At 44.3% G+C, this 22,249-nt stretch overlaps 1 protein-coding gene and 2 long non-coding RNA genes across 7 annotated transcripts in view; 1 reads left to right on the top strand and 2 right to left on the bottom strand.

Moving 5' to 3' along the window:
• ASIC2 (acid sensing ion channel subunit 2) overlaps positions 1-22,249 on the bottom strand; it is a 1,112,670-nt gene that overhangs the window by 499,673 nt on the left and 590,748 nt on the right. The gene's annotated exons all lie outside the window — the stretch shown is intronic.
• The window catches only part of LOC129470000 (uncharacterized), an 81,320-nt gene that overhangs the window by 20,530 nt on the left and 38,541 nt on the right, over positions 1-22,249 (top strand). The window lies entirely within an intron of this gene.
• Positions 132-21,280, bottom strand: LOC129469998 (uncharacterized). Of its 4 annotated transcripts, XR_010118019.1 has the most exons (4): positions 7,543-8,182; positions 3,989-4,913; positions 3,835-3,897; positions 132-543 (listed from the first exon to the last, which is right to left on the bottom strand). It is a non-coding gene; the product is annotated as an uncharacterized lncRNA (long non-coding RNA). The 4 variants fall into 4 exon arrangements; XR_010118017.1 differs by lacking the exon at positions 3,835-3,897; XR_010118018.1 differs by having other exon boundaries at positions 3,835-4,913.

A 22,249-nucleotide genomic window follows, 5' to 3' on the forward strand; every position in this document is an offset into this window, starting at 1 on the left:
TGTATATGTCACAGTTATCAAGAGAAGAAGACAGAATCATTTCTGCAAAGCATTTGACACAGTGCTTAGAACAGTCACTTCTCAATAGACACATGTGGTTCCTTTCCCTTCCACATGAGGATTAAATGAGATACATTATGGAAGGCATTTAATAGAGTGCTTGCTTGTACTGCGTGCTTTATAAATGTGGGCTATTCTTACTTCCTCAAGCATTCCTTAGGCAGACAGCGGGACTCCTGTCTTTGTGCTCCTCCGGCTTGCTACTCATCCATCTCTTTCAGCCCTTGGAGTATTGAATTTCAATAAGCCATTTTTATGTCTCTCAACCCCGCTGGGTCTTATTCAGCTCACTTCCCTTGGCCTAGTACAAAGTAGGTCCAGGAAATACATAAATAAATGTGAAGGCCATAAAGCGTTCCTTAGCTGGAGAACAGAGAGGCCGGGGGTCACGTGCCTGGGGCTTCCAGGTCCTTAGATGTCCTGCTTCTTGGCCCTTGTGTAAGAACGAGGCTCTCTGAAGGAGGAAAGGGCCCCTTCCAGTGTCTGTGAGTAGAAAGCAGGTAACAAAATATGTCATGGAATATTCTGTGTGTTGGGTCAATTTCAACCAACACAGAACCTAAATGCTATGTAGACCTAATTAAACTGTGAGCTTCTAGAAAAATAAAACCGACTTTGAGATTGTCTCTAGACCTCCTTTATTCCCAGCATGCTCGGGCTGGAAAAAAGAAAAACAGAGAGAGAGAGGTCAGTCCCCTTTGTCTGTTATGCCCCATGGCAAGCAAGGGGAAGGCTTGGCAGATGGCAGCAATGCCCTTCTAATTCATGGGTCACCCTGGAGCTGCCCACAGACACTGCCAGACCTTTTAATGAGACCACTTAATTGGCATGAACATAGGCGAGTGTACAGGTCACCTTTGCTCAGGTCAGGGGCTCAGATGGGAGCATGAGGCCTCTTGGGCCTGCACTAAGCCCTTTTTTCAAGAAGACTGTGTTGCTGCCAGGCTCAAGAGAGAGAAGGTTGGAACCTAAAATACTGATAAACAGCATAGTCCTGCCTAGGGAGCCAGAGGTAGGCCAGCTTTGCCAGGTCATGCAGGACCAACCTCACAGGTACCAAGGGGTTGGAGACTGCCTCTCATAGCTTTGATAAAAGTCAATCATTTCCATTAGTTTATGCATTCACTCATTTAGCAAAAGGTTTTTGAGTTCCTGCTCTGTGTTAGGTATATAAAGTGCTTTTCTGTACATTGTTCCATTTGATTTAATTTAATTAGACAAGAACTTGCTGAGTTAGCTACTATCTTCCCATTTTACCAGTAGATAAGCAGAGGCTTAAATAAGTTAAAGAAAAATATCTTTAACTTAAAATTTTTTATTTATTAAAAATTAATTACTAATCTTTAACTTATTAACTTATTAACTAACTTAGCTCAAAATCATACAGCTTGACAAGATTTGAACCATGTGATTCAGGCCTCGATCAGTAGAAAGAGTTTACAGGCATGGCCTCCTGGCCCTTTAAGGCGAATGTTCCAGCAGGGCTTAGGACAAAATCGTAGAACTCCTGGCAGAACCAGGTGCCATCAAGAAGGAGGGTGCTTTGTTTCCATAGTCTTGGGGTACATAAAACTGGGCAGGGGGCAGTGGGTGGGGGTTACACCAAATCTGAGCTGCCTTTATCTGTGCTGACCTGACTTCTTGAGCAGACCAAGCCCCAAGCAGAAAAAGTGCTGGAAAGTCAAGACACGTGGGCCTCAGTCCTCTCTGCTTCTTGAGAGACGTTCGACCTTGCAGAGGCCCTTGCTCTTGCCATCTGGGGGTTTAGGGCCAGATGGCTGCCCGGGTCTCTTAGAATTAGGTTGGCCTGATTCCTTGAGCTGTGGTGTTGGTGTTCCTAGAGTCACTGCTAAAAATTCTGCAAATTGCAGGGAAGCCAATATTTAAAGACTTCTCCATTGCACTTGTGGTTGCATACATCCACACACCTCCCACTGGGTCACGACTTCCTAGGGCTCATCCCACTGCCAAGGAGAGAGGCCCTCCTTTCCTCCATCCTCTACGTCCCCAACTCCCAGCTTCTTTTTCTATGACCTGGGGGTGCCCATAGTCTGTCTCAAGTTTCTGACGGTGAGGTGCTCGAGGTTGGGAAGTGTTTCCCTGACTGTCTGGTGAGCAGGAATGATCACACTGTGTTCCCAGCCCTTTGTTCTCCCCTTAGCCTCCCACTCAGTTTTCCAGGTGAGGACAAGGGCCACATGGAAAGGGAAAGGTATTATAATGGAAGGAATGCCCAAGAGGAGTGTGTATGGGAAGGGTTGAGCGATCATACTGGACACTTTCAGGTCTTTTTTATTGGCCATCTGTCCTCCACTTTCTTCTTGCTTCCAGGGAAGTGGGTCTGTGTCTGTGGCTAGATGCAGTGAGAGGAGCCAGAACCAACACCCAGCCTATTCTTCAGCCAGAGGGGTGAGGCTGAGTCCACTAGGCTGGCACCTCCACAGTTTGCCCTCAGCAAGTGCCTGGTGCCTAACCAACCTCACCCATGAAGTCAAGGGTCATTCATTCATTGATCAAACTCTTTTTCCTAAGCATCTCCTGTGTATCAGGCACTGTGCCAGGCTGTGGGAATGCCTGATCCACATGGTCCTTGCTCACAGAATTTACAATCTTGTGCCAGAAACTATTAAACTAATAATGACACAAATAATTATAAAATAAAATTGCAGGAAGTGCTGCATGTGTCAGTTCCTGACCTTCCTTATGCTTCCAGGACTGGGTGTGATTAAAAGTGAGGCTACTATGATGGGCCACTAGAAGGTCTGGGAGGTGAAATCCAGTCCCAAATCTCCTCTCACCCTCTGACTCTTGGGACAGCAGAGCAAGTGAATAGGAAAGAAAAAGAAAGAAGATGCTATAAAAAGGTGGCTTGGAGCTGGCAGGTGCCAGTGCAGTGGATGGGGGAAACCACATAATCTGTCATCTCTATCTCTTCCATGTTACTGATGTTGGTGCTCTTGACCCTGTCTCAGCTCAGACCTGCATCATCTTTTCCCGAGATGATTGTGGCAGCCTTCTGCCGCCAGTCTTGCCTCTTGCCCAGCCCAAGATAGCCTCGATAGAAGTCTGCAGAGAACCTCTCCTCTTTCTGCCTAGAGCAGTATTTCTCAGCCTTGGGACTAGTGACAGTTTGGGGCTAGATAACTCTTTGTTGGCTGGGGCTCTTCTGTGCATTGTAGGATGTTTAACAACATCCTTATTAGTAGTGACAACCAAAAATACGTCCAAAGATTGCCATATGCCATATGATTTGGGAACCACTGGCTCAGAGAGATTATGCCCTTGAACTTGATATTCAAATCTCTCCATGATCTGATTCTAAGCTGTGTTTCAGGCCGAGCGCAGTGGCTCACGCCTGTAATCCCGGCACTTTGGGAGGCTGAGGCAGGCAGATTGCCTGAGGTCAGGAGTTCAAGACCAGCTTGGCCAACATGATGAAACCCCATCTCTACTAAAAATACAAAAATTAGCCTGGTGTGGTGCCACATGCCTGTAATCCCAGCTACTCGGGAGGCTGAGGCAGGAGAATCACTTGAACTCAGGAGGCAGAGGTGGCAGTGAGTCAAAAAGAAGAAAGAAAGAGAGAGAGAGAGAGAGAAAGGAAAGAAAGAGAGAGAGAGAAAGGAAAGAAAGAAAAGAAAGAAAGAAAGAAAGAAAGAAAGAAAGAAAGGAAAAAAATAAGCTGTGTTTCAGTATGCTCTTCCTCTGTCCTGTCTCTCACATTCTATTATGTAGCCATAATCAAGTATATGAAATTTTCTTAAAGTGCCCTACCCTTTTCTTCTTGCTTTGGCCATCCTGTTCTCTTGACTTACAGGGCCATGACATCTTCTCTATCTATTAAAAGAAATCTAGTTGTGTCACAAGATTCAAATAAAAGGCCTTGTCTGAGAAGCTTTTCCAGATTTCTGGAATTTAGTTATCTTACCTGTCAAATAAGGATAAAAAGTCTGCCCCATGGATTGCCCGGAATCATAAAATTTCAGAGTTGTAGGAGACCTGGGGAATCACCAATGTCTTCTTTCAGGGAGACAGATGGAAATGCAAAGAAGTGGATTGTCTTGCAGAAGTCATAGCCAGATGGAGAATAAGCTGCGCCTAGAACTGGGTGTTCTAAATTCCGAGATCAATATTCTAAACCCACTTGTCAGCTTTTGCAAGATGAAGACACTATCTAATCAACAGGAAAGTTAACTTTGTGGCCACAAGGTCACAAAAGCTCTCTGCACCTCAATATTTCTCTGTAAGGTGAAGGGCTAAACCAGCTGTTCCCCAAAAATCATTCCAGGCTGCTTTGTGCCACTTTGATTCTAATTTTCTTTTGAGAAGATTGTCATTTAATCATAAGCTATTCTCATGGGGAGGTATTCGTAATACTTCCCAGTCCATCTCATTGTGGGGGCTGGAAATTTCTGCCCTTGCTACACGCTGTCAAAATTGAACCCCAGAGCTCAGCTCCCAAGAAGGTTAACATAATGGTTTTGCTACTCATCATAACAACACCTCACATCATGCCTTCAGATCACTCCCCAGCATCATTCTTCAAATTCAGACACGAACCAGAAGTGACAAATGATTCTTGTAATGCGCTCTTTGACACAAATCATTTCTGATTGCTTGGGACCCCAGACAACCTTGAGCATGCAGAATCAAGCTGAGAGGGAGAAGTCTTTAAAAATGAACAGCTTCAACTTCTTGCCGATGAGAACCCTCTGTTCATGAGGCAGGAGAAGTATGTGCTGATTGCCAAACAGATCATTTTTTAAATGATGCAGATCTGTGGGGAACTGGTCCGTGTGGTGGTGTGTCTCATCTTGCAATGTCCTATGCAGCCTTCAAAGTGTTTTTAGATCCTGGCAAGGAAACAGACATTCATGTGTGTAGGGTTTGCAAGGCCCTCTGCTCTTCATCCTCCCAGCAAGCTCGGGTATGTATTGTTATCCATCACCCCATAAAGGAGGAAAGGGAGCCTCAAAGAATTCCTAGAACATTGCCAAATGACCTAACATGTTGCTGTTAGATCTAAGACTAGAATTCAGGTCCTGTGGCTCCAAAGCCAGTGCTCTATACCGAGGGGCACCACTAAGGTATAAATCCCTTTCAAAGTGCTCTTATTATTTGGCCTCATTCTCTGTATATGAATGCTTAGAATTGAGGGAAGAAGTGCACATTGATGTGAGGTGGGCTTATCTGGAAAATCAGGAGGTTGGAATGGATCACAAATAATACTTCTGGTTCAAATGCAGTGGCAGACCAGTCTAAGTGCATTATGAGTATCACATCCTTTCCTTTCCTTAGCAGCACAGAAATCCTGTGGGATAAGTATTAGGATTGTTCCCATTTTTCAGAGATGGAACTGAGACTCAGAGCAGTTAAGCAACTTGCTCAAGGCAGAGCTGGGGTGGGGCCAGAGGCAGAGATGAATGGCCATCCACCAAGGATTCCTGCTCCCTTGCAAAGACTGAAGCTGTGTAGGGAAGTGGTTGCCTGGCCAAAACCTGCATTTCTCAGGTCGACTGCATTAGAAGAGGCCATGTTGACCAGTTCTTAGCAATGGATATGGTGGGAATAAAAATGTCACTTTTTTCTTTTTTTTTTTTTTTTGAGACAGAGTATCGCTCAGTTGCCCAGGCCGGGGTGCAGTGGCAAGATCTCAGCTCACTGCAAGCTCCACCTCCCAGGTTCATGCCATTCTCCTGCCTCAGCCTCCCGAGTAGCTGGGACTACAGGCGCCCTCCACCATGCCTGGCTAATATTTTTTTGTATTTTTAGTAGAGACAGGGTTTCATGGTGTTAGCCAGGATGGTCTCGATCTCCTGACCTCATGATCCGCCCATCTCGGCCTCCCAAAGTGCTGGGATTACAGGCGTGAGCCACCGTGCCTGGCCCCAAAAATGTCACTTTTTAGTGGAAGTGGTTATGAAGCTGATGTGCCTTCTCCTTTCTCTATTGCCTCCTGCCAATAGACATTAATCCCTAGACTGACTTTAGAAGCCATGTGTGGTGTTGAAATCTTACAAACTTATTCTGGAATGCTTGTAAAAAACAGAACAAAGAAAGATAAAATTGAAATTAAAAAATAAAAAAAGAAGCCGTGTATGGAGCAGGACAGTGTCCATCAGCATGGATCCCTGAATGACCATGTGGAACAGAGTTCCCACCTCTACTCCAGCCTCCCCACACACTGCTGATTGCACGATGCATAAAAGAGACATTAACTTAAATTGGACTAAGTCGTTGAGATTTCAGGACCTATTTGATATAGCAGCCAGCCTTACCTTGACTAATACAGAAGAGTCTTGTTTCTGAGGTGCATTCTCTTCACTGCTACACCACAAAGTGGCCTCGGGATTGTTTAGATTTATGGAGATAGTAGAAAATGTTCTCCTTATTCCCTAGCTCAAGAGCAAAAGTGTGTTGGTATTTTTTCCCCGTGAAGGCTGGGGAGTATGTGGGAGTGACGTTCATGTGCTTCTGAGCCACTTCCATAATTGACCGCTCCCTTCAGTCCTCTCATCTCAGTAAATGGCACTAGCATATACTCAATGGCTTGGCAGTCATTTTGGATTTTTGTCTTTCCTTTGCCCCCACATCCTAACTTTCAACAAATCCTGTAGACTCTACCTCAAAAATAAATTCAGTAGGGTGCTGGAACTGGCTCAAGCCGACTTGTGAGAGCTGACTGTCAAATTGTTAGAAATATTGCAAGCCAGTTGATGTCATATTGAAAGTTTTAGGTGACCCTTGGTGGAGGTATTTGCACTGTGGAAATTGACAAATGCTACAAAATAAGGTCACCCTGCTCCCAAGAGGGCAGATTGTTAAATGCCTACTGACACACCCACTGAATATTTTCCATGTTTCACCTTTTCTTACCACTTCCACTGCTACCACCCAAGTCATAGCCACTAGCATCTCACCTTATCTTGCATATATGACTGTAGTAGGCTCCTAACTGGTTTTCCTGTAATTTTCTGCTCTTTCCCAGTTAACTCCTCACACAGTAGCCAAAGTGATCTTTTAAAAGCGTAAGTGAGGCCAGGTGCGGTGGCTCATGCCTGTAATCCCAGCACTTTGTGAGAGCTAGGCAGGTGGATTACTTGAGCCAAGGAGTTCAAGTCCAACCTGGGCAACATGGCGAAACCCTGTCTCTACAAAAAATACAAAAAATTAGCCAGGTGTGGTAGCACTCACCTGTAGTTCCAGCTACTTGGGGCAGGGGGAGGGGTGCTGAGGTGGAAGAATCACCCAAGCCTGGGAATATTGAGGCTACAATGAGCCATGATCATGCCACTGCACTCCAGCCTGGGCAAAAGAGCGAGACCTTGTCTCAAAAAAATAAATAAAAATAAAAATAAAAATGTAAGTGACACCACATCACTTCCCTGCCCAAACCTCTCTGGGCCTTCCCATTGCCCTGAGAGTAAAATTAAAATTTATCTCTGTAGTTTACAGAACTTTACACATCTGGCATCTGCCCACCTTTCTGACTCAGCCTCTGCCACTCCTCTCTCACTCATCGGTCTGCAGCTGGGGTGGTGGTGTTTCTGTTCTGCAAACATAGTGAGCTTGTTCTGGTGTCAGGGTTTCTATGTTTGCTGATCCCTTTGTCTCAAATGCTCTTCCCCTTGATCTTCATATTGTTTGCTGTTTTACATCATATAGGTCTCTGCTAAAATATCACCTCCTCCCAGAGGGCTTCCTTGAGCTATCTAAAATAGTCACCTCCTGCCCACGCTGCCATAGCATGTGCTTCCTGAAGTTATGTTATTCATGTGTTCACTTGTTTATAAGTGAAATCTGCTGCTTCTATTGAAATGCACTTTCCGAGGGTGGGAATCTTTCTTTGTTCACTGTATTCTCAGTGCATGAACTGATGTCTGGCACCAGAAGATGCTCAATATGCCTACTGCTAAATGGACAAACACATATCTGATCTTCAATATGACATGATTGAATGTAGCCAAGTCAAGTCAACAGATGCTCAGATCATAATGTGGGTGGAGGTTCTGGAAGGCAGGGCCTGCAGGATAGTTGGAAAGTTGGACGGGATGACTATGTCCAAGGACCACAGGGCAAAGGGGGAAACCAAGGGAAGAATAAAAACAGAACAGAAAGCTTGATAGAGTACCTGGAGGAAGACTATACACTGAGCCTCAGGTCAATATCTGTCAATGAAGCATCAGAGTGTGTATCTAGGAGGGGCAATAGGAACAGAATCTGGATAGATTTAGCCTAAAGCCTCTTTGTTAGGGCACCAGAGAAAGCTAATCCCTATCTATAACTTTTTGGCTATGTGACTTCGGGCGAGTTACTTAACCTCTCTGATTCTCAGTTTTCTTTGTAGAAAAGGATTAATGATATCCTCCTATGGCTGCTGGGAGCACTAAAGAAATAGGAGATTAAAAGCCTGGAGTAAAATGCTTGGCATGCAGTAAGTGTTTAATAAATGCTTAGTAACTGCAAATTTCCATACTCTTTTTAACCTTCCTGCCTGCAAATGATCACTCTTTTTATTGTCAATATCCTTTAGTTGGACCTTAGAGACAGGAAAGGCAGGGTATGGAAGCTAAACAGGACTTAGAGGCGAAAACGGTGAATGATTAGGTCTCATCGCATGCCGCTGTAGGCAGAGTTGGGATGGCTAATGAGAAGAGGGTGGGAGGTATCAAAGCCTCCATACAGACATGGCCAGTGGGAGGACCTGTGGATGGTCCTCATTCCCCATGGCATCCACAATGGGATCCCCAATTTGTTCTCTGAAGTGGCATCTTCTACCTGGAGGCCTTTTTTATTGAGCCTTACAGCATGGAGGAGAACACCAAGAAGGACGGAGAGGGATGCGGTGGAGACTTACCAGGGTCACAAGGCCAGTGCTTGGCAAAGCCGGGATAGAAACCCAGTTCCTCTGACTCAGCCCAGCACTGTCTATTCCACCTTCTACTCTATATCACCTTCCGTAGGAGCTGCTTTTCCAAAGGGGCATCAGCTACTCCAGAGCATGATCTGTTTTCCCCTCTTTATATATCCACATTAACAGTTGTTCAACCAATGCCTGTGGAATGGAATTAATTCAAGGGTAGGTTTTTTCTACAAGGTAGATCCATGCTCTCTTTTGAAGAGGCATGCCCATGGCATGAGGCTGTGAGGATGAGATACCTGGAGGCTCAGGTAGATTAAGAAATAGAACTGTGAAATTTGAGTCTAGTAATGAATACTTATTAGGAATAGGATAACAATCTTCTAAATCTATAAAGTGCATTTTAGTCCATAAAACCCATTTAGACTCTTATTTTCCCCCACTTCTCCCAGCAAGCAAGCCTGTGGGTGGACTCAGAGGTTAATGTCCCATTTGCAATTGAAGAGACTGAGGCACAGAGAGGGATCACAATCGCCTCTGATGAGCCACGTGGCCTTAGGCTAGAGTCTGAGAAGGAGTGACTATTGGCTACTGCAGTACACACTCCTGTCACCTGCAGATGGAGCCTGCAATGCCCCCAAAAAGGTTAATTTCTCACTAGCAGATTCTTTCTCAGACATCCAGCAGGTGCCTTGCATTTTAATGGACCCCAGATGCTTATTGCTTGCAAAGAGGTCAAGTTTCTAAACGGACAGCCAGATGGAGAGGCCTTCTGGACATTCCCTGGGGCCAGTCAAGGCTGCGCCTGCCATTGGCTCCTGTTTTTCTTGCCCTACAATGGTTCTAGCACCTTCCATGCTAAAAGCTTCCTCCTTCTGAGCCCCTTTCAGGGCTCTGGGCTGGATTCCAAGGTGGAGGGCAGGAAAGCTGGAAGCCTAGGCAGGGCAGCTCCAAATGCAAAGATCTGAAGACCCAAATGCACATTCTTTCCTGTTTGCCAGGGAAACATGTAGACAACTTTAACATTCAATGCCTTGTAGAAGTGCAACCATGGTGCATCACCACATATACAATACAGACACCAATAATTAAAACCCAGCCCCTGTGCCTGGGGCCTCATGGCTTACACAGCACGTTCACAATTGCTCTCTTATTTGATTTTTGTAGGAAGCTCAGCTCAATCCTTGACTAGCTAGGGTATTTACTGGCTGCCAACTGTGCCAGGTGCTGACCTTCAGGAGTTTGCAGTCCAGATGGGAGACAGGCACATAGCAGGGAATTATATGGGAGAGTGCAGGGAACAACATGAGACCCATGTGGCGTCATGGGAATGAGTGACAAGGGACTTCTGTTGAAAAGGTGCTATCCAGGCTGAGGAGTTAGCCAGGTGAAGGGGCAGGGACAGAGAAGTGTTCTGGGCCAAGAAACAGCATTTGTAAGAGCCTAGGACTGAAGGAACTCAGCACTTGTGTTCATTTCCTCGGGCTGCCATAACAAAGTACCCCAGGTTGGGCACCTTCAACAACAGACAGGGATTGTCTCACAGTTCTGGAGGCTGGAATTCCAATATCAAGGTGTCGGTAGAGTTGGTTTTTCTGCAGCCTCTGAGGGAGCATCTGTTCCAGGCTTCTCTTCTACCTTTTGGTAGCTCCAGGTGTTCCTTGGGTTGTGGATGTCATTTTCTGTGTATCTTCACAACCTCTTCCCTCTGAACATGTCTGTCTCTATAACCATATTTCCCCCTTTTCTCTAATGACACAAGTCATATTGAATTAGGATTCACTCTAATGACCTCATTTTAATTTGATCATCAGCTAAGATCCTATTTCCAAATAAGGTCACACTCAGCATAGGTAGTAGGAGTTAGGACTTCAACATATTTTGGAGGGGGGCACAATTCAACTCATCACAGCACTTCCCAAAGAATGGGAGGTGGCATAAAGATTGAGGGGGAGGACAACAAGGGGAGGTCAGGCTAGCTGGTCTACTTGGACCCTCTTAGGGAGGGTTCATCAGCCATGATGAAGACTTTGCAATTTATTATAAGGGCAAGGAGTGACCCATTTTCATTGCCCTCACCCAGAGTTAGTTAGTCACCCCTGTGGGTTCTTGGACTCACTCCTGTGAGTCTCTCAAGAGCACTTTCCTAGGTGGGCGGGTGTAGGTTTCCCTACTTGATGGTGCATTCACTGAGCATAGGGACCACGTCTTCCAAGTCTTATTATTCACTGGGACCCACCAGCACAGAGATCAGCACACAGGACATGCTTAATAAGTGTTTGTGAATCTAACACATTTAGGTCATTTACTGCATCAGCTGACTGAAGAGCTGTCCCTTCATTTATATGTGCTTTTCACACATTTCACATCGTTGTTGCAATAGATACAATCCCTTTTGCACATCTCCATGTATATTCTTGATTTCTCAGGTTGAAATGTTATTTTCATCTACTTAAAAAGAGAATCCTTTATGACATTCGCCCAGACTCCTATGTCTTATGTGGTTTACAAAAGAGATCTGACTGGGCATGTTGTTTTTTTTTCTTAGGGAAAAAAATCAATGACTTATTTGTCTGTCTTTAATGTAGAGGGAAGTAGTAGAATTGGTTTTGCCATCTTAAGGTTGACAAGTTTAATACTTAAGACAGGGTTTATTCAATCCCAACATTGTTAGAGCTTGTAAAAGTTTAATGATCTACTTCTAGAATTTAAGATTTGCCTGAGTCTCTCTCTCTTAAATTTTATTCCGACAGGTTTGCTCTGAGAAGAGCAGGATTTTGTAGCCCTGGCCCCAATCTTTGGACTTCCGCAAAACAGGAGATCAGAAACCCCACAGTGTCCCCCCAAACAGAGTGATTGAGTGGCTGACGAATCTGTTGACATGTGAAAATGAAGTGCAGCTTGCTGTATTATAGCATCTAAACTGCAGGGGAGCCAACAAACATCTAACTCTGCCCACTCATTTTACTGCTCGGGCAAACGAGGTTCAGGGAGGAGCAGGGACTCACCTGAGCCCAGGTATAGGGAGGCTCAATGGAAACTCAGGCCATTGTTCCAAAGCACATCCTATCTGCAGTAAGGTGAGGACTGTATCATTAGGGCTTCCACTTTCTCAGGACTTTGGAGATTTCTGGCTCCCCAGAAGCCTCATGGAAAGGAGTGAGCCACCTTCACGCATTTACCTACTCCCAGAGACTCTAATACCAGTGCCCCTTCCCAAGAAGCCACTTCTCAAGCACATCACTATTACAGGCACTCCATCTCCAGGTGTGGATCCCAGGTGCTCTGCTTCCATGCATCCTTCACCAGGTTTCCCAGGTCCTTTGCTTGGTCTAGTGCAGGGTTAAGACCCACTGGACAAGAGTTTGCGAGCTCTGCCCTTACAAGCTGTGATCTTAGGCAAGTTTCTTTATCTCTCTAAGTTTGTTTCCTCATCAATTTCATGGGAGTAATGAAAGTTTCTATCTCATAAGGTTCTAACAAAGACAACAAGACCAATGAATGCAAAATGCTGGACACATTCTCTGTTGTATACTTAAATACTTGACTCCTTTGGCTGTGTGTGTAGATTCCAATTAGTGGGAAGCAAAAGTCACTTCAAATCAATCTTCAGTTTGTGTGCCAGGGACTGTGCCCAGACTCCCAAGTAAGTGTCTTTGGGGCCTCTATGCAAAATAACTTTCACCCAACACTCTCTCCCTTTCATGTGAGAGGTAGTGTCAGAAGCAACAGTGAAAGCTTGAGAGCACAGACTGTAAATGGCTCAAGTTGCATCTCCCTGGAGCCCCTATTTCAACATTGTTTTGACCAGAATGTTGGTTTCAGCCGCAAGCAATTGATTGGCCTATACAATTCTGTCATCCCAACAACTGATTAATTCATCAGTAATGAAACTGTCGGTGGTCCCTGCTAGCATGCGAGCTACCATTATTGAGCATTTATTCTTTGTCAAGTTCCCCAAGTACTTTACATACATTACCTCGCTTAGTACTCTCAATAAAGTCTTATTACACAAGCCTTGTTATTCTGCTCTAAGCATGAGGAGCCTTGGGGGTCAGTTCGGAGAGGTTAAGGAAGCTGCCCAGGGCACAGAGCTAGTAAAAGGAAAAGCTGGGATTTGAACCCAGGTCTGTTTCAGTCTTTCAGCCACATTTTTAAATAGGCTTACAGGGGAATAATTTATATACAGTAAAGTTTACATCTTTTGAGAGGAGAGTACAGTAGATTTTGAGAAAGTATACAGTTGCGTAAGCACCATACAGTAAAGCTAGAGAACCTTTCCCTAACCCAGGAGTTCCCTTTTGGCCCTTTGCAGTCAATCTGTTCCTTTCAACCCCAACCCCTGGGAGCCTACAGTCAATGATTTGTTTTCTGTGACTATGCTTTTGGCGTTTTCTAGGGTGATGTATGAATGGAATCTTGTAGTTTATAGTCTTTTGTATTTGACTTCTTTCCCCTATCAGAATGGTTTTGAGATTCATCCATGTGGTCACCTGTGTCACCAGTCTGTTCCTTTTCAGTGCTGAGTAGTAGACCATTGTGTGAATAAGGTATACCCCACTTTGTTCATCCATGCACCAGCTGATGGACATTTGGATTGTTTTTAGTTTGTGGCTATTATGAATGAAGCTACTATAAACATTTGTGTTCAAGTCTTTGCGAAACATATGTTTTCATTTCTCCTGGGTAAATACCCACGAGTGGAAATTCCTGGGTCTCAGGTTAAGTGTATGTTTAACTTTGCAAGAACCTACTGAACCATTTCCCAAACTTTCTGTACCTTTTTAAATTCTCATCAGCATTGCACTAAAGGTTTTGTTCAGCTACATTTAAAAATGTTAGACTCAACATCTACCTCATTCTGAGCTGGGAGATTGAGAATAATGAATGCTGCATTTCATTGACTCTAAGATGCCATCAATTTTAAGATGTACCATTATTTTACATACTGCTAAGAAAGAAAAGCATTTCACAAATGATGACACAATGCTTTTATATCACTTAGAAAAAATTTTGCATACTTATTAAAATAGCCCATATATCACCCTTATACATACATAAAATGGAAAATACAAATGAAAAAAAAATTGGTCGGGTATACCTAGAATGTGTATTCACCTTTAGAATCTTCTGATTTTTTTTTTTTACTGCAGTCCTCAGTATTTATATTTTTGTCCCCCAGAGTTTCCCTGTGTGCCATCAGCCTGTTGATGGTGCAGCATTTTTAAAAGAGTGCTCTGTTACCGTCTCCAAGAATTATTTTCAAGCAAATCTCAGTGCTGGGAACTGTCTTACTTGACTACACTCGTATTTTACACCCCTCTACCCACCCAGTTGAATTATGTATCACCAGAAGTTAAGTAGCTTCTGTTCAAATTTAGTAAAATGTTTTTTGGCAAATTGATATTTGTTGCCTTAAAGATAGCCCTGCTCCATAGATAAATCAGTCCCACCAGCCTCTATTGCTTTACAACTTCATTAATCTTTTTTTTAAAGAAATATGACAATTTATCCTGCCTTCAGTAGCTGTTGGTTCTATATGTTAAGCATTGCACATAACCCAACTGAAGTTTTGACAACATTCATAGCCGTGAGACCCAGTCCACACATGTATGGGCTGTGATGACTTCCTTGTGACTTGCTGTCTGACAGTGATTGAAAGATGTCTTCATTTGTAGGAGACAGTCTGATCTTAAGGACATTAAAATTGAAAAATTTGTGCATCTTAGAGCTCATTAAATGCAGCATATTTTACCTGAGACGTGGATTTCTACTGTGCTCTATTTTTCAATATCCCCCAAATTCCCATAATAGACAAGAGAAACACCTGCTTCATTTTTGGCAAATTCTTCCTCCCCAACCACCTCTAATCACAATGATTCTCCTCTTCTTAACCACTTCTGTCACCTTCATTCAATGCCCATTCTCTTTACCACAGCGATTGCAAAAACCTCCTCAATTCTCTAATTGCCTTCTAGAAATTTCTTCTCCTTCAATCAGTGCTATTTATTATTCCCAGAGTAATCTTGCTCCTATACAAATCCAAACATGTAATTCTTCTTCCTAAAACTCTTTCTTGGATACTCATTATTTAAAGAATAAAGTACAACCTCCTTAGGATGACATTCAATTTCTTTTACATTCTGGGTCCTACATTTTGCCCCAGCATTATTCTCCATGATTTCCCACTCCAGGCACACCCAACTATTTGGTGTTCTCCAAACGTGCCTTGGACTTTCCCTTGCTGGGACTTTTCCATTCTGGAATTCTGTTTATGCTTTTGTCTAGAATTCCTTCTCTTCCTCGTTCCTATTGAAGGCTGTTCATAGAAATGAAGCATAATGCTCATTCTGGTTGTATTAGCATGATGCATTTATGGGCGAAGTTTTCTCATATATATGTGCATATATATGTAAATATATATATATACATATGTGTATGTATATATATGTATACACACATATGTACAAATAGACACAATCACATATATTCATCTTATTCATTCTTAGTTGCTGTGTCCTCTATGGAATTTTCTTTGTGCTCTTTAATTGGATTCCTTCCTTCATGTTTTGTCAACACCTGTTTGTACCTTCGATTGCAGCATCTTTTGCTGTAAAATGGAGATAGGAGGGATGCATAGGCCTATTTCAACAATTAATTCAATTACATAGACTGAGAGTGCTAGAATTTTGGAGGCACCCGAGTATGATGAAAGACATCTAGAACTTGGCATCAGGCAATGAGACAAGCTGCAGCCCTGTCACTTTCTACCTATGCGACCTTGAGCACATAATGTAACCTCCTTGACTTGTGTTTCCTGAAGTTCCTGAGCCAACGTGAGCCCTCCAGACACCTTGTAGAACCCCTTCTCCATAGAGAAGAAATGCTGGGAAAACTGCCAAGTGCCTTCCTCAGTCTCATGGGTGGGGCAATTCTGTCCCTCAACTTATCCCCTCCAGCCCTTGGTTCATGTTTTGTGGAAGAGACAGGGCTTGAAACATTTCTCTCTCCTCTTCCAGATTATATACGTGTAACTGGCACAGGACCTTGCTAGCACAGGACCTCACTCCCAGCTCCTCCTGCAGCTCAACATGGCCAGGTGACTGGTTCTCACTAAAGCAACGTGAGTGGAAGTGACAGGTGCTACCTTGGGGTCAAGGCTTTTAATTTGCAAGTACCTCTCCAGGCTCTTCTATTTCATTTGCTGGCTGAGTGCAGATGACAACTAGGACCTAGGCTAGTGCTTCTGAAACTTGAGGGTGCATCAGAACCACCTGGAAGCCTTGTTAAAACAGGTTGCCAGGCCCTACCTCCAATATTTCTGATCTGGTAGTCCCAGAGAAGGGCCTGAGCACGTGCATTTCTAACAAGTTCCAGGGTGACGCTGCTGCTGTTGGTATGGGAACTACAGTTTGAGAAGCACTGTCCTAGGAGACAGCACAGACACAACATGGAAAGGGCCTGGGTACCTAATGACCATGGATGGGGCAGCAGAGGGGGTGGGTCTGTCAATCGGGTATATTTATCTGCCACTATTAAATGATCAAGAAATAAACTTTTACTGAGTTTGAGAATTTATAGATTTTGGTGAGTCTATATGCATTATAGTGGGTTAATCTATCCTTCAAAGCACTATCCCAGCTATTCATGAGGCTAGAGTCCAGACCCATTGAATTGTCCATTTGCTGGCTGTCTTTCCCCCTGGTCTGGACCCAGCTTTGGAGTCCCTCATACCCTCCCAGGTATCTGATCACAACAGTCTCTGGGCCATCACTCAGAGACTGAGAGTCCTAATCTCCTACAAGCCCTCCTGCTCTCTGGCATTGAAACTATGGATAGTCGCCCCATCCTGCAGAAGCCTAGAGTGACATCCAACCCACTGGACTTGGTAATGAGGACTTTTGGCCTCTCCCTGGCTGGGACAACTCATCCCCCCATCCTAATTAATTGTCCCTGGTTGTTGCCCTTGCCAGCTTCTGCCCATGCTACACCTGCATCTGAGAACCCCCAGTCCCCTTGCAGAATGCTAGAATACTAGGAGACAGAATGCTAGATCAGTCTCCCCACCTCGTACCCAGTTCCTCAGTTCCAACACTGCCCAGGCACACAGTAGGTGCTCAATGCCTAAAATCACAACTGCAGTGACCAATTCTGAGGAAGAGGTCAGGACAAGAGGAATGACAGATGGCAGCTGATACAGCCAGCCATCACAGCCAGGCACAAGATACAGGTTCAGTGTCACTTCAGCAAAGTTCTTGGAGCTTATCAGAATGCAGTCTCTCAGACGTAACAGGGAAATTGTATGATAATTATATATTAAAAAGTTTAGCAAGTATTAAGAGATCACTAGTTCAATAAGCATATGAAAGCTCAAAGCGGGATTCATGCCATTAACTCAAATTACATGAGCCGAGTCTGCTGTCGTCTCCCTTTTAAGCAGCACATCAAGGAAAAGAGGTGCTTTCATTGGATTATTAAAAGGATTTAATTAACATGGAATACTTCACAGGCAGACAACCTATGACAGAATAATTAAAATACAGTTTGTTGAAATGCACATTAATTGGCTACTAATTATCACATTTCGTTCCCCTTTATGGGCTAAAGATATGCTCAGGAGGAGACATGGCTCTGTGCAAAAGTACATTTCCTTGCTTGTTCCGCTCAGTGTTTAATTAGAAGAAGGGACAAAGTCCTTCACTCTGCAATTCTAGAAAACTAGAATGGAAGTCAGAGCGAGCAAATGAGGAGTATTATTGCACACTGGCCATGCATTGTAGTGGGAGAGAGCATTGGACTGGGAGTCTACAGGCCTGGATGTTCCTCTCCTGCTCTACTCTCAATTCGCCGTGGGTATTTATCATGCTTAAAACATGGTTAAAACACGGCTGCCCTTACCATTGCATAAATTCCAAATTCCTACTATCTGGTCAGTTATGGTCAGGCCCTTGACTATTTTTCCAAGATTCCCCACCTTGCCCATTCCACTCTAGCCATGCTGACCTTGCTGTACCTTAAGCAAATCAAGGTCATAACCACCACAGGACCTTTGCACTTGCCATTTTCTCAGCCTGGAGTCTCTTCCCCTGAAGCTTCATATGGGACTTCTTCCTGTCATTCACAACTTAGTTCAAATGACTTCTCAGAGGGCTTCCCTGATCACCTAATCTAGTGTTGCCTTCTTTATTCTCTATCACATCATAATGCTTTATTTTACCCCCAGATGTAACACCATGGGATCATCTTGAGTATTTATTTGTTCACTTGTTTTGTCTGTTTCTTGTATTGTCTGTTTCCTCCACTTGAACATATATACTATGAAGGCTGGAACTGTATGTTTCCTTGATGCATTGCAGCTCCAGAACCTAGAACAGTGCCTGGGACATGGCAGGCATGCAATAAATATTTGTTGACTAAATGAATAAAAATGGCAGCGGAGCAAGAAGACCTCTGAAGGTCCTTTTAGCGCCAACACTTTAGGATACTTTGAACATGCAGAGAACCAAGAGAGACACAAAGGCTGCAGAAGACACAGTGCATCTTAACTCGTTTTAGGAACCCCCTACTGGCCCTCAGCAAAGCTTTGCTGATGATGCTTTTTCAGAAAGCGTTTTGCAGATTGGGGTCCATGCAGGTCTGCAATTCCAGGGTTCTTAAGAATCATCAGGATTCCTGTCCATCACTCCTTTTCAAAGCTATAATCATGGGGTCATCACTTTAAAAACTCACCTCCTCCCTTAATTTTTTCTTACCTGCTTCATCAACCTGCTTCATGGGATTCTAGCAAGTCCAAGACCTTCCTTTCAAGGCTCATTTTGCAAATTAGCCTAGATTGTGGCTGACAGATGCTGCCTATGGCTGTTGAGTGGGCACACTTGTTTTTCAATAGAAGAGTTCAGATCCTTGGCATCATGAAAGTACTTTCCTGGTTCTAAATCTACAGTCCTGTTCTTTCCTCCTTTAGGGAAATCTGTGAAACATAATGGATGATAGACCAGGTTTTAAATCTTCTTCCCCAAAAGAGGTGGTCATCCTCCTCCCTAATGCTTCTGCCTGCGTCACTCCATGGTGTCTGGTCACTTCTTCCTCCTCCACCTCAGTGACTTGGGTGACAATGGGCTTTATCACCTCCCTGCCCTTTGTGAACTATCGCCTTCTCATGGGGCAGCTAAACCTAGGGACACTGAGACAGCCTTGAGCCAGAGGCCTGGACCAGCTTCACCTCCAGCATTTTGCTTTCTTTGGCCCTGTGTTTCTGGTTTTTCATCTCAGAGCAACTCCTTGTCCGAGCAGAGTGGAAATTCAAATTTCAGAGTTGTAGGTGAGAGCTGAGATAAATCAGGCCCTCCATGGGGTCCAGTCCAGTTCAGTGGAGTTCTGCACAGTCATTTGGGGCCAGAGGTCCAGATAATAATAAAGCATTGCTTTGTCTACTCTGTGAATATATTGTAGAAATAGTTTATGGAGGAGTGCAAATACCGGAACGATCTCAAGCAGTGTTGTTCTAAAGTCAACTTTTAAGGCAATATCTCCTTGGCAAGTTTGCAATCACAGTAACTGCTGTGGTCTGCTACTGTGAGTGCTGGTGGGTTCTGCTGGGCAACAGTACTGGCAGGCGATATCATGGGAAGAAAGGGCTCACATGTGTGACGGGAACAGGGCGGGACATATCACAGTAAAACAGCTGCAGTGATGTCACAGGATGCTCATAGCTAATTCACATACTGGGATAGCTCTCGTTTACATTCTGGGACAGTAGCAACTGCTTTAAAGCTCTATTGTGTAGTAGTTAAATAGCAGAGGCTGAAGAGCCAGACACCCTAGGATTGGTCCTGGCTATATCACCTGCTGGCTACTACCGGGCTTTGGTTTCCTCATTTAGAGAAGGGATAATTGCATCCCTTGTAATCTAATGCAGAGAATATTAGCAAGAGGTATGACGAGCCCAGAGTGGCGAAAACAATAACTGCTGAGTAAAGAGATGATGGTTTCTAGAGAAGGTACATTTGCGTGGCCCTCAGTGCATGACTAGGAGTTTTATAAGCAAGAAAAGCTATGGCGAGGATGGGAGTATAAGCAGTAGGGAAAGTGATAGTAGTGATGGTGGAGAGGGGACTACATTTTTGGTAGGAAACAGCTTTTGTGTGACTGACCTGTGAATTGTAGTGGAACAAGAACATGAAAAGATATGCTGAAGCTCTGGGTGGGCTTAATGCAAAGCTAAGACATTTGGACTTTGTTCTGTGCAGGATTTCTTTTATTTTTTCTGGATGATATTTTCATGCCTAGAAAATAAACAATATTTATCTTAAGCTCACTGCAGAAAACTTGAATACCAAGAAAGTGTAAAGAAAAAGCAATCATATGCAAACCTACTACACAAAATAATTGCTGTTAACATTTGGTCAGATGTCTTTTCGGTGCTTTTTCGATGAATATGTATGCTGATCTAGCATTCTGAAAATGTTATCTAGGGAATATTTTTGAGCAGGAGAGTATTGCACAATTAGGTTTGCATTCTGGAAAGATTCTGATGGTGGTGGCTGTGGGGAGGAGGGCTAGATGAGGCTGCAGCCAGAGGTCAGGACGCTGTTAGGACTCACCCTAGTCTAGGGGAGGAATGATGGGGGCATGGGCCAAGGCAGCACCTGTGGGGCTGTGGAGAAGTGACACCTTCACAGGAAGAGACACCAAAGACAAAAAACTGCTACCTTTGTCAAGTCAAACTTGAAGTCAATGGCTGTACCAATGACCAATCAATGGCCACTAAGAATATCTTCTCTAGGATTCTGGTCTACTCCCAATCAGATGCCCATAGCTTGGTCTTCCATCCTAGAAAATGCTCATCTCCTTGCGAATAATTAGATTATAGACATCCTTCCCCTAGGACCCCCAGCTCTCTCCAAAAACTTTACTGTGCTTCCTTCAACTCAGTAGGAGGGATTTTTAGACTGTTGTTCTGAGATGCCATAGCCATCAAGATCCCTTTGACGTAAAAGCCAGATATTGTCCTCACAAGGGAACTTCAGTGTGGCTCTTCTGACTCTGCAGGTGCGATGCCACTCACCTCTCTAACCTCAGCCATTGTTCTCCTCCCTTCCACATCCCTCCCCAAACCAGCTGCCACCAAGCTGTGCCCAGAAAATGAAGGTTGTCACAAAGGAGCCTGAGGCTGGGTCTGAGAAATGAGATGTGTTTTCTGTGATGGGGGAAGATTGAGAAACTGAATAATTGGGGGCCTGAGAACAAAGCTCTTCAGACAGTCAGGATGGGCTCACAGCATGGAACACATTAAAATCTCATCGCCCACCGCTTCCCGGTAGCCTCTGCTGCCTCGCTTCAAGTGCTGTTTTATAAGCAGTGTTTGCAGAGAGTTAACGAATTTGAAGGGGCTCTGAAAGGGAAAGGGCCTCTGTTGAATAGCTTTTCTCCTACTAGAGAAAATGAGAGATGGTTTTCCTTATAACCCAATTTCCAAACCCTTTTATTACAGAACGTCAGGAAGATTTGCCTCCTGCCAGGCTGAGTGGGGCTGGGCCAGCTCCCTAGGAGAGCTTAGAGATGGTTGGATGGCTGCTGGAGGCATGGAGGGTGGTCTAACTGATAGAATCAATACCATCTTCCCTCAGTAACACAAAAGGCCTTTGCCAACTCATGCTTTTTGCACTGATTTTTCTCTCCTGAAACCATGAAATGGGAGGTAGCATGTAGCATGATGGAAAAGTAACAACAGGCGCTTGGTGTCCAGCAGACGTGGGTTGCAGTTCCAGCTCTCGTACTTTCTGACATGACTGCAGTTTCCAACTTTGCAAAAGGAAAGACAGTATCTGCCTGAAAGGCTGCCATGAGTGAGGGTGAGACAATATGTAAAGTCCTGGTACATTTAGACTCTCAACATCCCTTCTTGTTCATCATAGATACTTTGAATATTGCTTAGCCAAAGATCAACCCATGGGATTTGTGCATTTTTTGAGGTAACAATTTTAGGGCAGCGATTTGTCGAAAGTTACGTACTGAGTTCTGGACAAAGCTGGAAGCCGGATGGTCAGTGGAACACTCGCATCAGGTATTCTGTTAGTGCAATGGGCGTGTCTGTTAATGGTGGAAATGTTTCCCAGGGAAGTGCTGCTGGGCTCTCTTGCACTGCCCTGGAGCTGAGAGGGGAGATGCATTTGCAGTGGGTCTCTTCTGCCTCCCTACTGAACACTGGGCCCACTGGACAATGTCCGTAGAAGAGGGGCTCTGAGCGGCAGGGACATTTGAGTCACTTGTTCTTTGGGGCTTAGGACTGGTCAAGAGAAAGGGACTCCTAGAGCTCTGGCAATCCTC

Source organism: Symphalangus syndactylus, chromosome 20 (genome assembly GCF_028878055.3).
Source record: "Symphalangus syndactylus isolate Jambi chromosome 20, NHGRI_mSymSyn1-v2.1_pri, whole genome shotgun sequence".
In the NCBI taxonomy this organism is placed as follows: Eukaryota; Metazoa; Chordata; class Mammalia; order Primates; family Hylobatidae; genus Symphalangus; species Symphalangus syndactylus.